The following is a 15,049-nucleotide window of genomic DNA, read 5'->3' as shown; positions in this document are numbered from 1 at the left end:
ATTGTCCTTTACAAAGTCAATTAATGTTTCAGAGTTAAAATTAAATACGTTTTATACTATGAGTTCTGTTTGTTTACACGTGCCACCTGTACTTTCTGACGTTCAGCCAATCGTAACGCGTTAGTCGTCTGAAAACGTCAACAGTGGCCTCCATGAGGATCTGCTCCCTCTTGGCTCATTCTACAGTTACAAAAAGACAACAACTATTAGTTTTAGGTGATTATAAAATAATGAAACATACGAAGACCACATACTTGCCACACTAGTGACCTTCCCAGCAGCCTCAGCTGTGCTTTTTGAGTGTATGCTACACCCTCATTAAATGATGAGGCTAAATATAAACTTTACACCTATGTTAGCATGCTGGTGTTAGCATTAAGCTCAAAGCACATCTGTGCATACTATTAAGTCTCGATGGCTCTTAATGTCACAGGTTTATTTTATTTATTGAATCATTATTTAATAAGGAAGCCTCTCAAGATACATTATGACCTGACAGTGAACCAGCTGGTAAAAAAAAAATTTAATTTTTAACTAATTTTCAGCATGATATACTGTACAGCACAGTACAATATGACCTGAGAGGAATAAAAGACAGACCTTGATTATTTAAAATGATTAGAAAGGTTTGAAAATCTGTCATTTCAATGAAGGCTGTGTTCACGGTATGTAAATGCAAAACTTTTTATACACTGAAGATTATCCATCCACATCAGTGGTTCTTTTTGTCTTGTAACCCTTTAACCAAAGCAACTACTACTTGTAATCAATGTTCACAGGTGATGTCCTTGAGAAACTTTTTCATTTTTAGATTTAATTTGATGGATTTGTGGAGGCTGAAAGAGGTGAAAGTATCCAATATGTCATGAGAAAAAAAGCAAAAAAAAGTAGTGAGTTATGTTCATGAACTATCCAATTTTTTTCAATGGCTTTTTAGTACAAATAAAGAAAACCAAGTAATACATGGTGAGAGGTGTGCTTTTTATTGTTGTGCCCACATTTCATTATCCTGACAGAGCAAATGGTTTTCTACACAGAACCATCTGAGAGGTTGTCCTTGGAAACTGTTTGGAAAAAGGCAAGAACTTTCAAAAAAAAATACTTGGCAACTGATTGAACCATTTTTCTATCAGAGAGAGGGGTGGGTGGTGTTACTTTTAAAAGTAACTTGTTACATTACAAGATTTCTGCTATTAAAAAGTAACTACTTACTTAGAAAAGTAACTCATTCGTCTATGTGTACGTTACCAAAAATGAAAGTCCCTTAGCAGTTCCTTGCTCATGTTGGTGATATTATCCTGACAATCTGACAGCGAACTCTGCAGAGGCTTATTACACAGCTGCCTCTGTTAACAAACAATGAAACACAACTCTTATGTCCTACAGTAAATCATGTTTAAACATGCCGCAGGGCTGCTGTACTTCCGTGCAATGAAATATTGCACTGGAACAAAGCAACCATACCTAGTGTGAAAACACCCTCATTCTTCTACTGTCTATGCTTGTTACAACCAAAAAGTAATCTGAATACACTAGTGAGTTACTTTATAACATGATACCCCCAACACTGATTACAGGCTACCTTCAGATCAATGACCCATATGACAGGAGAAGAGCAGAGACGGTTGATAAATCAAACTCAGACTGAAGTCAGTCAGGAGAGGAGAAAAAACATCTTTTCCATCGAGACAAGCCCTCAGTTAAGTGTTGCATGAATTTTATTCAAGACTTTATTTACATCCTGCATTTCATCCTGAGGGAAAATTCAAAGTAATAAATCACAGACAAAGCGGAGTGACACGGTGTCACCTTGTGTGATGTTTACAATGCAGATCATTGATATTAGGCCCAGCAGTACAAGTAATTTAGTGCTGCTAAACCTATTCCACACATGCAAAATTAAATGAAATTGGTCGTGTGTCTACATTTTAATCTGATCCAAACCTTGTCATTGTTCTGGTGTTTATTTCACAGACAAATCTCTTTTGAACAGCTCTTAGAAAGAAACAGAGCCATAAGATTCGGCTCCCTTCAAAGAGGCGTAATTCCCATTACTACAAATGAGTAGAGAAAAATCAGGAAAAATTACCATAATTTGTGTGAGAGAAGTATACTTTGATTTTTTATTCCTTTAATCATTTTGTGACCCTCTCAACTTCGTGTTGAGTCACTTCAGGAGGTCTCGAGCCCTGAGTTGGGAAACACTGATGTAGATAATTAGGAACAGGAAGTGTTTTACAGAGGTAGACATGAAGTATACCAAAGTTAATGACTACTGCTGTGTAACATCCTTTCATTAATTTACTGATCCTCTTCAGGATACTCAGGAGGTTAAGAAAATAAAGTTTGAAAGGGTGAGGAGTAAGGGAACTAATTTGGGGTGAGTTAAAGGGCTCGCCACAGGGGTCATAAAGTTTTTCTTGGGGACATTTCCTTCTCGGAGATTAGACATTCATATTAAAATATACATCAGCCGTGACAGATGGAGTGATTGTGCTGAAATGGAACTAATTTCGTACAGTAATTGCGAACACATCCTTCTGTCAGCAGGATAAAGCCAACAACGATTTGTAATGCTTTTACACCCACAATTACAACACTTAACAGAAGTGATAAAGCCATTATGCACTGTCCAACAGAACTGGCGAGCGCTGATACGGACGCCCAGAACTCAGCGGCTGGGCTTCTCAGAGTGTGCCGAACACTGATTTAACTTCAAGAAATAAATGCCAAGCCAACAATGACTCAGAGTGTCAGTGTCCAGGAGGCCTGCTGGTAAATAGCGTGCGAATACGAGCCTGTGTGAGTGTACTCGTGCGTTTCTCTATGCATGTTGATGTGTGTGCGGCTTGTTTCAGTAGCAGGCTCTTGGCTTTGAGCCTGATGGGGGTTAGTGGAGGTTGGACCACTGCCTCCCTGCTGCTCTATCCCGCTGTCCCACAGCCCCTCAGCAGCCACCAGTTAGAAGGCAAAGGAGCAAACACACACAGAGACACACACTCATACACACACACACACAAACACACCCTCCAGCTCTCCATCCCTCTCTGCTGCTGATGCAGGATGAGCGAGCTGAGCTTCCCCTCACAGCTGCAACCGTCACACACTGCTGGAGGGACTGGAGGAGCTCCAATGACACTGCACACACACACACACACACACACACACACACACACACACACACACACACACACACACACACACAGGCACTCCAGAAGATCGTCTATTAAATACAGGCTTGGGAGTAATGGATTACATGTAACAGGAGTACAGATTTTTTTTTTAAAGGTAACTGTATTCCTTTGCAGTTACAGTTTTATATTATAAGATAAACAACAATATACAACAGAGTCTCACAACACCACTCTAGTGTCAGTGAAACCACAGTCAATTCATCATGTCTTCTATGCTTCACTGGGTGGAAATGTCAACATTATTTTGTCTTTCAATCAGAAAAGAGGAACACCAGTGCAGTGACAGTTTTGCCTCCAGGTGTGAAAATTCTGTCAACATCCAAGAACTCAACATCTAATTTAAAGAAACTTTTACAGCTAAAACCAAATACTAATGTCAGCTACACGGACCAACCACTGGCAGTAGCTAAACAGACCAACTGCCAACGTAAGTCCAGTTAGCTACCAAACTGTCAGTACTACTACTACTGAAAAATATGAAGCTGGATGTTGTAAAAACAAGTTAAGTAACCCTCCCAACCTCGATTAAACAGTAGGCATGCACAGAAACACACACTTACTGTAAGAGAGAAAACACTTTTAACTACATGAGTTATACCCTCCATCTACTCCCCTGCTGGGCACAGGCAGCTGTCAGACTGCCACTGCTGCCACCCCCCCTCCCTCTGAAACATCGCTGCTCTCTTTCCAAGCTTGACTCCTTTTGTCTGCAGACATGTGGCACAGTGATTTGTGATTGGAAGCACCCAACAGAACAGCAGGAGCAAGGAAAGACTTTCACTTCCCCTCCTGCTGCCGTCTTCCTCCTGTACTCCCATCACAATCGCACATTGTCATGCTCGCGGTGCTTTGCCCTCCAACCAGATATCTCATTACCCTTCTTACTTTATTATCTTTTCAATGACACAGTCATTTCCCCCTGGAGCAAACATGCAGTCCACACACTTATTTATATTTACATGATGCCATTGCTGGAGTTTTTTTGGTCCCAAAAAGACTGCTTTAAAGCCAGTGAAATAAGAGCTCAGCTGACATTAGCGTCATTATTGCATTATTATTGCTGGAGATAGAAGTGGGGAAGTGTTATTTGAACACTTTATAGGACGCTCAATGTGTTGATTCTAGCATCAGGAGGTGAGTAATGGTTATGCTTTTCATTCATGGTGACTGTAGTGCTTCTAGAGCAGCAGTGAAGCATCAACTGACTGTGTGAGGATATTATTATGTGGTAAAATTCAACCTTCTAGAATCAAATGTCATTTCTCTTTCAAGTGCAGCCTTAGGCAGTGTGGCCTCTCCACTGGGATGGTGGTTGGCCTCCAGGGTATTTCAAACCACTGTTAAAAAAGTTTCCCATTTTATTTGAGATGTCCTGATGCCATTTTTTCTTTCCTGAAATCAATTCTCATACCTGAACTCTGCGTATCTATCCAACAGCCAGAGCATTAACAAAGCTATGAAATACAGACAAATCTGGGGAAATACAGGAAGTAAACAAGCTACCATTGCTGCAGTGGCGCGAATGAGCTTTAATAAGAAGTCCACACTTTTCTACATTCACATAGACTTTTTAATTAATGTCACTTTTGACAAGGATGTCTAGGAAGTCGGGGGGGGGGCTGTGCAGTTCTCGGCTGCTCCAACAGTGGTAACAAACTTCTACTTTGGACTACAAGGGAATGCAAAATACACAAACTCTTACTTCGTGAAGAGTGCTCCTGTCTGAAACCATAAACTCAACACAGGTTCCCTTAGCGTACAGAGGACCATGATGTATCTCCAGTGAAAAATTATTTTATGTGAAGGAAAATATTGTTCATATCATATGGAGTGACAAATACATCACATGATATGACCGTCAAAACCTGTCACACAGTTATGATGTTGTGTCACACCATACAGGGTTTCTTGCACTTAGCACAACACTGGGCTTTGTAGTTATACACCCACATCCAAACAACAGACCCACTGCTACATGGTAACGTAGAATTAAATGTAATTATGGAAAAAAGTAAATTAACTTGAGCAAAAAACATCACACTAAAAGACACTGGGAATGGCTACTGAAGTAGGAGTGCCAAAAAGATTTGATTTATTAAAAAATGACAACAGATATCTTACTTTACAACCCTTCTTTGTACTCATTAGATGTTTTCTGTACTTCCTGGTTCAACAAGGATACATCCTCCCTAAAGGTCTCCAAACAATTGCCCGTTAAAATAAAAGAGCAGAGTCACAAACAGACATCTGTGAGATCATTCTGTACTTCACTGAGGGGAGCTGCACTTCTTTTTCTTAGTTTTAATCAAGTTTTAACTTTGTGAAACGTGCAGTATCACATATCACACGATATGAGCTTTTATATGTTTGGTTGGAAAAATGGGGGAAAGTAAATGATGAGTTTCATTGTTGTTCAGTATGTTCACATACAGCAGCATGTTCTGAACAATATTAAAAGATTTTTGATTAGTTGAACTTTTATTTATTTGTGTTTGACACTTGTAACCACAAAAAATGTCCACCCAAATATAGTTTTTTAATATATACTGTATATTACACAGCACTTCATTACTTGAATGTGGCAGAGGTGGTCTGTTTTTTCTTTTCTCCATTTTCTATTTCTTCAATTTTTAAGTTTGAAGATTTGAAGAACATTAATATCACCATCCAAAAAACTACCATTATCAGTTACTGGGGGTTATCGTCAATCCAATTATCCATGCCGTCACTGCCAACAGCAGACACAGTGTCAAGAAGGGAACCCCAGACCCACGAAAGATATTGTGAGGATGATCATTTTAACCGAAACCATGAGAAAATCTCACAAGAGTTTTGCACGTCCTGCGTTCCTGTCTAGACACGACCAGCAGACATGGAGGGTGACTGCTGCTACAAAGCAATCACCGGATTAATCTATACTTCACCAAAAAAACAGCAAAAACAAACGCTGCAAAAACAAATCGACCAACACTCAATTCAGCTTTTAATAGGTGAGTTTAGATAAAGCAAATAGAGCAATATGGATGTGTATGTGAGAGTGTGCATCCCAAAGTCCAGTTCAGTCAAATCCAGGTCACAATCACAAAAGAAAGACGACTCAAAAATCCAGGTTTTACCATTAATCCCCAAAAAACCAAACAAAATCAGAAGATCGAGTTTGAAATAACAGCATCTGTATTTGCAATTCAATAACAGAGGTTACCTACAACATAAATACACCAGTTGATGAGCTAGTCAGCCAGTAGCTTAGTCAGTCGGGTTTGCAGCATCACTTTGAGCTCCACCGAGACACCAGCAACCCACTGGAAAAAGTCCAGCCAGGAGAAACACCATTCACCAGATTATTCCTCCTCTGAGACAGACTCCAAAGACCTTCTGCTTACCATAAGCTGGCTGCAATAATTCAACGTCTCACAAAGTTTAGCTTATGGGACTCTGCTGGGAAGAAGCAGGGTCCTGTTTTGGGGCTACTGAATTAAATGATGTCATATCAGTTCATAAACTCACGGACTCACCGATATCTGATCCGGTATTTTCCGATACCGGTATGGGTATCATTATTTCTCCTCCCCTTCATTTGCTTTAAACATGCTTACTAAAGTTAGCATCTCCACTTGAATAAAAAAAAAAAACAGTGGATCAGTGGGTTTCAGAAAAGCATGGTTTATATTATGGCTATTTATTTAAATGTAGTTTTTAAGGAATTATGTGATATGCATCAGACTGGTAGAGGTGTCAATTCTCCAAATCCAGGATTCAGTAAGATGTTAAATGTTTCAATGTTGTTGGATCACAGGCTTTATGCACTGACAACTGTCGTTTACATTTAAAATTATTCTTTAAAAAGATAGCCTTATGGTGTTGTCTTTGAAGTGTTGTTTTTCTTCTGATATGAACCAGACACCATTAGTATGAAAGGGTGGAGAGAAGAAGAATAATGGGCTGATCCTGGCTGAACTTCAGTCACCATTGCTTTGGAGAAGAAGCCAGGCCTGCAGAAACTTCATATCACTGTTGTTGCAACTGGGAACAAAAACACTGTCCCGTAGTTGGCGATTTAATCTAAAATTGATCCAGAATTTTAAAGTGAATTGAGTTCTGCTGAATCTACTATCAGGTTTAGATTGGCCTTAACTTCAGCCAGCCTCCGGCAGCATACTCAGCAGGATCTGAAGGCAGGTGATTGGATGTTTTACAGAAATGCTACCTAGGAGTCATATTCTCTCCCTTAATCTGCATTTATTGATTGTTTTTGGCCATTTGAGGGCAGTGCAACAAGCTGTGAATACAACAATGTCACAGCTGGTGTGAGGAGAGGAACAGGGACAGAACCCAAAGGTACAGACAGACAGTTCAGGGATTTATTGACAGAAAACGGATGTAGCTTACAGGATGGAGAGGCAGACAAGGGTCAAAACCAGGAAGGCAGCTCCCAGACAGGAAGGCAAGAAATCCAAAAGGAAATTCCAAAAAGATCATGCAGAAGGTGTTTTGGATTTACTCAATAGACATGAGGCATATGACAATTTTAACTAACCGGCAGAGGAAGAATGGATCTGGACCAGTATATGTATGAGTTACTGATGAGGGAATGAAGGTGGGGAGACTGAGGTGTGAGGAATGAGATGATTGCAGGGCTGATGGGAGAGGAAGGATCTGGAGTTAAAGGAGAAAAGAGGACATCTGGTGAACAGATAAAGGTCAATGCTGAAAGAGCCTTGGAACGAGGAAATATGGCTGAAAACAGAAAGAAGCAGAAGATGCCAAGACTTTTGTGAAAATGCAAAATGCAGCTGGTGTTAAAGAAATGTAACAGCCACCTCGCTAATGGTTAGAAGTATAAACCAGCATAAAAATGACAATTACCTACATAAACCACCATGTTCTGAACTTAAACATTACAAACACTAACAAACATTTGCATTTTGGAACATGAAACAGCAAATTAAAAAAAACAAAGCCTAATCAGTCCAGCACTGCGTTTGTTTTATTTAAAAGCATCAAAATGAAATGCACGATGGGAAATGTGGGCCATCGCTACAAACCAGAGCAGAGAGCCGGAGAGGAGCAAACTCCTCTGCCTTGGTTGCAGAATGCAGATAAATATATTTATTCAGTGCCTTTTTATTCGGCATCAACTGCGCGTTAGACTTAAAGAGTAAATAAACACTTCAGGTCGCTGTAACACCCATGAGACACAGCTGAGATGCGAGTCTGCACAGAGCTGCAGATGGAGAGGGATGATTAAAGTCTTTTTTTCATAAGTGTTGCAGTATTGGGGCATTTACTGCTCTGAAACATTACCCTCTTCTATTTTATAATGCCTAGTGTAATGGAACATTTTAATTTCCTATCATTCACATAATGACCTCTCACTTAACTTTTAAGATCACTGAATTGTATGAGTGTTTGCCTTTTAGTAATCACTTTTTCTTCATCTGATATTCTAATTAACTGTTGACAAAAATAAAAGAAAGAACTCTTAAGAACCAACCTTAGGTCTGAATTTGTACTGAAAAAGGAGAGTTTGATTGAAATTTGATTGTTCATCCTCCTGTTTGACTGTTCTGTTTGTCAGATGACCTGCTTGCTCATGTTATAATAAAATAAAATAGACAGCTTCTCTTAAGGGAATCTTTATTTCAGAATTTCTAGAACACTAAACGTGCTTCTGCAGTTTAATTGAAGAAAGTAATGCAAAAAAAAGTGCAGCACAATTCTCTACACACAGCTATATTATAAAGTGACTTAATACTTTCAAATAAAAGTAATATGTAATATATATTTCTTTCTGCAAGTAACTCAAGTAACTTGCATATTATCACCTTATAAAGCTGATATGGCAAACATGTTCACAAACAAATGTCAATATAGACATCCAGCAGACACAGAGCAACATTAACATTTATTTGGAGTCGAGATTCTGGCCACTGGATTAATGTAAATCCAAAATTCAGTCTTGTTTTAGCTCTCTTATGGTCTCCATCCCCTCCTGTGGTAAATATGTGACTCTTAAGCTATCTGCTGCTGCACCATGTTCCCCAGCTAGTGTTGCAGTTTGGTGAGCAGGTAGTGTACAGTTCATTAGTTCATTATTAATTGATTAGAGCAGCTTTAGGTTTTTAGACTGTTAGAATGTTGGACTTTTTTTTATTGAAGAACCAAATATTTTCTGATGCACTTTTTTAAACCGATGATTAAACCAGGAGAGTTTCGTGCCCATCCAAGACTTGCAAACTGCTCTGAATGCCAGTAACCTAACATATGCAAAAAAGACATTTACTTCAAAAACCCAGGACACCCTGAGTAACTTCTCCCACTTCATAACTCTATTCAGTGTTTGTTCAAGACGCTTCCACCCACTTAGTGAAAAACAGCTTGATTTGTTTTGGAAACACTCTGAAATAATCTTAATGCACTGACATATTTTTTCACTTGTCTGAAGAAAACAAGACTTTTAGGCCTCAGTAGTAAGCAAAACTGACATGATAAGATAGATTTATCTTTGCAGCATGCCCTGAGTGGTCTCTGCTTCAAACAGCCCTCCCAGCAAGAAACAGATCACGGGCAAATGTCCACTTTACTCAGCTGTTTTGTTGATACCACTGGTACAGACAGCATCCTAATGAGCTTATTGTGAACACTCTCCATTTTTATTTCATACAGTTATCTCGGCCTCTCCTGCTGTCATTTTTCAGGAAAATTGAATTTACAGCTGCGAAACCTTAATGAAAGCTGAAAGACCACATGCAAGCTCACACACAGCTTATTTAAACCATAATGTATTTCAACCTGTGAGTGTGTGCGCACTGCATGCAAATATCCACCTTGAGATGTCATCTGTTCAGTTATGTTTATGACTAATGAACGGAGCTTAACGGTTTAGATTTAAGTGACGGTTTCTAGTCTTGAATGTGTTTTAAGGCAGCAGATGTCAGTTGAGATAAATCATACTGTATCAATCCAAAAAAAAAAAAAAGCTCCTTTCCTATAAAATGGTTCCTGAAAATGACATGTCGATATGAATCAAATTAAAAACAGGCGACCACAAGGCTTGAAATTACTAGTGAAGGAATCAGAAAATGAACTCGGATGATTTTAGGGGATGTTAAAGCTCATTACTTAAGCAAAAGCAAAAAATGGCGATTAACTTAACAGAGTGGAATACTTTTTCTCGGGTGAGTGACTTCAGGCACACCTTCGGCAAACTCGAGTGAGCAGAGTGAAAAATACATGGGCTGGGAAAAAAAAAAAAGAGGAACAGCTTTGAGACTGAGCAGCCAGATGTAAAAAAGAAATCCAATTCTGCTGAGGGTTTTTAAAGATGATACAACTGATTATATCCTGTTCATAACTCAAAATTAGGTGCTCTAAATGTCCTGACAGTATCATTCTCAAAGTACAACTCTTATGAAAGAAAGTTGTGTTTAGTAATGTTGGTAATACTAGTTGTGCATAAGACTGTCATTACAATATCATAGCCATGTCATGACAGCTGTCATGAATATTGTGAGTCATCCCGGATGTTAATGACTGTGGTCATTGAGAGTTTGGTCAGTTATGTAATTTAGATGAAAAGCTGACATTGTTTGAGATGTCTTTGTCGCGGCAACTTAATTAATCAAGTCAATGTCTTTGTTATGACAATTTGACATTAAGCAAGACAACATAAAATGTCAATGACTCTGCAATGACAATTTGGCATTAACAAAGACAAAATGACTTTGTTATGACAAACTGACATTAACCAAGACAACATAACCAATGAATGTCTTTGTGAGGACAACTTGACGTTAACCAGACAACGCAAGCTGTCAATGTCATTGTCAGGAAAACTTTACATTATTATTATTATTAAGACATTATCAGACTGAAACTAGCTTTATGTTTTAGCGTGACATTAAACTCTCATGCGTGGTTGGTTTTGACGCTGACCATGATGCAGTATTTTCCTTTACCGTAAGTAAAGTGGTACATTTTGGCCGCGTCATGAAGATGTGATGAAATGTTACAAGGCCAGTTTGATGACAGAGTACAGCACCAAGGTGACTGATAATGTCAAGTTGTCATGATAAAGACGTTGGCAGGTTATGTTGTTTTGGTTAAAGTCAAACTGTCACAACAAAAATATTTTCTTGGTCAGCGTCAGCTTGTCATAACAAAGATATTACTGTCTTCATTAATGTCAATGTATTATAACAAAGTCATTTTTGTCTTAGTTAATGTCATGTTGTCATAACAAAGCCATTTCAAAGAATGTCACATTTGCATTAAAATGACAATACTGACCTAATGCATCTTAATAACAACAGTTACAAACAATCATAAAGATTTCTTCATGTTCATGACAAGTGTCATGACAGGCTTACGCACACCCCTTCAAATAAAGCGTCACCCTGTTGACCAATTCTTTTAGTCGACAGTGGTGTGATACATACAGTAAACAGTACGTGACGAGGCAACTGGCAAAAAAAATAGAGCAATGCACCTCTAAAGAGGATTTAAACCTATCAGTCCATATCTTAAACAGATTATGTAGTCACTCCTTTCTAATTATATCAGAAGGCATTTTAGGGATTAAGCCAAGACATAAAACCATTCATCTCAAAGGAGTTCATATTTGTGGCCCCAGCTGCATTGTTTGTAGTGTTGTGGAAAAAATAAATAAATAAATAAATAAACTCTTAAGAAGTCAATAAATGAAGACAGTCCCTTGTGTTTGAAATGCCCATTTTCTGACAAGTGTGTCTGCTGTGTTTAGACTTAATTAAAGAAAATTAACACAAAGAAATGCACATACTGCTGCACAATTACTGTGCAAGCAACATTGATTAAAAGTCAACCCTGTCATTCCTTCCTAACATGCAGTGATGTGTGGAGAGGGAACGCCTGGTTCAGAAAAGAGGTAATTTAGCAAACCCCAATTGAAATCCCTGCTAATTAAGATGAGTTTCTTCCCCTGCAAAGACTGTGCAACGAAATACTCAGCTGGGAGAGGATGCATTTACATGAAGTCAGATGAAGTTTAAAACAAAAAGACGCTACTTTTTTTCCCCCTCTTTCTGATCCAATGCTGCTCACAAGATAACAGTGACTCTTTCATAAAGTTCTCTCCTTCATCACTCACATCAAATGATAACCTTGTACAAACATGACTCAAAGACTGAAACCTACGGCTGAATACATCAGGACTAAGCCATTGTATTTGCTCCTAGGTCAGAAAACCTTGTAAGTTTACTGTGAAACTTCAGATACTAACAATCAGGCCATACATTAATTCATCCATCCTTCCCTAAAAAGTCACAAGCTGGTTTAGTGATGGCACAGCAGCCAACAACAAAATAAAAATAATGCAAATTAAGAGTCAGGGTTTGGTTATAGCCTTGTGTAGCATTTGGAATTAATAGTGCATGCATAAAACAGCTGGCGTGCTCTTAAACTGAGGCAACCAAAGTGTGCATTTTCTAATCTAAAAGTTTTGAATGATTATGATAACAGAGAGAGCATAAAAGCACAAAATGAAAGTAATATAAAATGCATATTTTAATTTGATTTTCGCTGACCTTGTCAAACCTGTCTTTGGTTCCACGTAATGCATTTACACTGCTCATTTCACCAATAACAGCTGTATTTTATTTGGTTTAATAGAAGCCTGGCTTCAGCTCAAACCTGTAATTTAACAAACAAGTATCTTTCATTTATCCTGACATATTTCAAATTCTCTCCATTAAGTACTAGTTAGAACTGAGAGGGTCTGGACATAGTTTGTTTGATTTGGTGCCGAGAGATTTCAGTTCAGTGGAATAATCAGAGTTTTCTTAATACTTCACTTTGTTCATTATGATTATGTTTTACAGTTTGTCAGCAAAATAGCCATACTTCTCAAATGTATTGATGTTAATTATTGTCTAGCCATACAAGAGCTTTGCCGAAATAAAATGAAGTAAGAAATCTGATCAAAGACTTTAATAAACAAGATGAAGCTAACCAAGCAGTCAGTGTCCATTTTCTTTTTTTCTTTCTTTCTTTTTTAATATTCTATGCTTCACTATTTAGTATTTTAAAAAACAAAGTTTGGGAGTTTTGATATGTGGCCATAATACAGGATATCCTTTCCTAACAGTAGTAGATTTTGCTATTGCGGTAAGACTGTATTTCAACTACTATGGTCAAGAACAAACTGTCATTCACACCTGGATCCAAACACACTGCAGATTTAGCTCGCTGTACTGTAGGCCAAGCTAAATCTGACATGCTAGGTTACTGTTGTTACACTAGCAAGCCTAAGCTATAACGCTTGTTGCTAAGCTAATCCTCTAAAATGCTCTACTGTCTGGCCACTGCAACTGCAAGTCATTGTCATCATTGTCAGACGCTGAAGACAACTCGTGTATTGACCGATATGAATATTCTGCCACCTGCAGTTGTTTACAGTTGAATATTCTGTTGCTAGTGGCAACCACTACTGACACAGTTCCACGGCAGTTAAAGTTTAACTGACATTGTTTTATCCACCATTTTCTCAAGTAACTATTGACAGGCATTGTTTCAGAACTACTACTCCCCACGGTCAAGAATGAAGTTTCAGTATCATGCGAATTCCAACACGCTGCTGATATACTAGTAACTGTAATGTTAGCTGCTAAGCTAATCCTTTCAAAAAAAAAAAATGTCTCTGGCAACTTTCTCTGGCTTTGACCGCAAATCTTTACTTTTTCAGCGATCTACTCTTTAATACTTCACTCTTACCGCTTTTGCCTCTCATGTATTAGTCAATATGGGAAAGTATAGAGGCAAGTTTGCAGTGTCCTCAACAAACTGACATACATAAAATTCATAAAAGACAAAGATCAGAGTGGATATTCTGCTACCAGCAGTTGTGTACACTCGAACATTCTGTTGCTAACAGCAACCACAACTGACACAGTCCATAGGAGACGGACTTGAACTGTCTTTGTTTCATCCACCATTTTTTTTCTAGCAAATATTAACAGGCATCCCACCTGCCTCATAGTTGTTGGACCATTACCCGTAAGAACTCTTTTTGCTATAGTTGTTTAATTTGATCCTCTATGCCACAAAATTTGGCATTAAAAAAAAAACAGAATTTTGGAATTTTTGTACCCAGCCTTCATACACTGTTTCCTACCATGTTTTATCATTGTGGTAAGATTGTTTTACGACTATTACTTAACAAGTACAAAAATTATCTTTCAATCTCACCTGGATCCTAACAAACTGCAGACATAGCTCTCTATATGTCAAGCTAAATCTGGCAGGCTAGTAAACACTACCGCTGTTACACTAGTAACTGCAAGGCTGCAGATATACTTGTTTTTAACTACACGTTCACATACAGTACGCACTCCTACACATCCCTGTGCATTATGGCTGCCTCACGTATTCAGCATATTTGGAGCAACGGTTGTGCACATCCTCAGAAATTAACGCAGCACATATGCGAATGCAAACGTGTGGATAAACAGCAAGAGTAACCCCAGCCTAACACTAGCTGCTTTCAAAAATGTTCTCTCTGGCCACTTTGACTGAGCATTGTTCAGTATTCTGCCACAAATCGTTGGTTACAGTTGAACACTGTGTTGCTAGTAGTAATGTTACATCATTCAAGAACAAGTTTTCTTATAGTTGTTAAGTTGTTGTACAATCAATCTACTGATAACCAAGACAGCCATCATATTAACTGTCTGAGGCTATTGTGTTGCTATGCAACGTTCAAAGTCAATTTATTGTTCAGCTATCTTTTATGTAGCTAGTTTACTCTTTTTACTTAAGTCTTGTTAACTCTACCACCTATGCTAATTTCATTAATTACTGTGTTTGTACTTCCTACCTCC

At 38.3% G+C, this 15,049-nt stretch overlaps 1 protein-coding gene across 1 annotated transcript in view; it reads right to left on the bottom strand.

Moving 5' to 3' along the window:
• drp2 (dystrophin related protein 2) overlaps window positions 1–15,049 on the bottom strand; it is a 197,874-nt gene that overhangs the window by 145,288 nt on the left and 37,537 nt on the right. The window lies entirely within an intron of this gene.

Source organism: Lutjanus erythropterus, chromosome 5 (genome assembly GCF_056507025.1).
Source record: "Lutjanus erythropterus isolate fLutEry1 chromosome 5, fLutEry1.hap2, whole genome shotgun sequence".
Lineage (NCBI taxonomy): Eukaryota > Metazoa > Chordata > Actinopteri > Lutjaniformes > Lutjanidae > Lutjanus > Lutjanus erythropterus.
The sequence above is the reverse complement of the archived record's forward strand: the minus strand, read 5'-3'. Positions and strand labels throughout refer to the sequence as shown.